The sequence below is a fragment of the Lotus japonicus genome, chromosome 5, assembly GCF_012489685.1.
Source record: "Lotus japonicus ecotype B-129 chromosome 5, LjGifu_v1.2".
Lineage (NCBI taxonomy): Eukaryota > Viridiplantae > Streptophyta > Magnoliopsida > Fabales > Fabaceae > Lotus > Lotus japonicus.
In genome coordinates this window covers 27,043,916-27,044,521 of record NC_080045.1, presented here as the reverse complement: position 1 = coordinate 27,044,521, position 606 = coordinate 27,043,916, and the positions used below count along the sequence as shown (strand labels likewise).

At 45.9% G+C, this 606-nt stretch overlaps 1 non-coding gene across 1 annotated transcript; it reads left to right on the top strand.

Moving 5' to 3' along the window:
- Positions 1-220: 220 nt before the first annotated feature.
- LOC130721745 (small nucleolar RNA R71) lies at positions 221-327 on the top strand. The gene has a single exon (XR_009013664.1). It is a non-coding gene; the product is annotated as a small nucleolar RNA R71 (small nucleolar RNA).
- The last annotated feature ends 279 nt before the right edge of the window (positions 328-606 follow it).

Genomic DNA, 606 nt, shown 5'->3' with positions numbered 1-606 from the left:
TGGCTACAACAGAGGCATTCTCTTGCTTAGGATTGGGGATAGTGTCCGAGGGAAACTTACCTTGAGGTCTCTCGGCTATTTGCTTGGCCAGCTGGCCAAATTGATTCTCAAGATTCTTGATAGTAAGGCATCGAACTCTCCACTTGAAGCCGCATCCAAACCAAACCTCGAAGAATATTGGAGACCATCATAGAACTTTGCTACTTGCTCAGCTTGAGTAAGGTTATGTTGAGGACACCACCTCAAGAGCTTCTTGAACCTCTCCCAAGCTTCATAGAGATTCTCATCGGTGGATTGAGTAAAAGTCATGATTTCATTCTTGAGTTTTCTCAAGAGGGCTCTTGGAACAAACCTTGTGGTGAACTTCTCAGCCAAGTCTTCCCAAGATGTAATGCTACCTTGGGGCTGTGAATTCAACCACTCTTCAGCAGTATCCCTCAATGAAAAAGGGAACAAACTCAAGCGGATTGTGTCCGCTGAAACATTCTGAACTCTGTAGGTGTTGCAATTGCGGATAAACCGCTCCATGTGTGCATGAGGATCTTCAAGAGCACCTCCACCATACTGATTTTGGCTCACCAAGTTGATGAATGCCGGCCTCAGCTC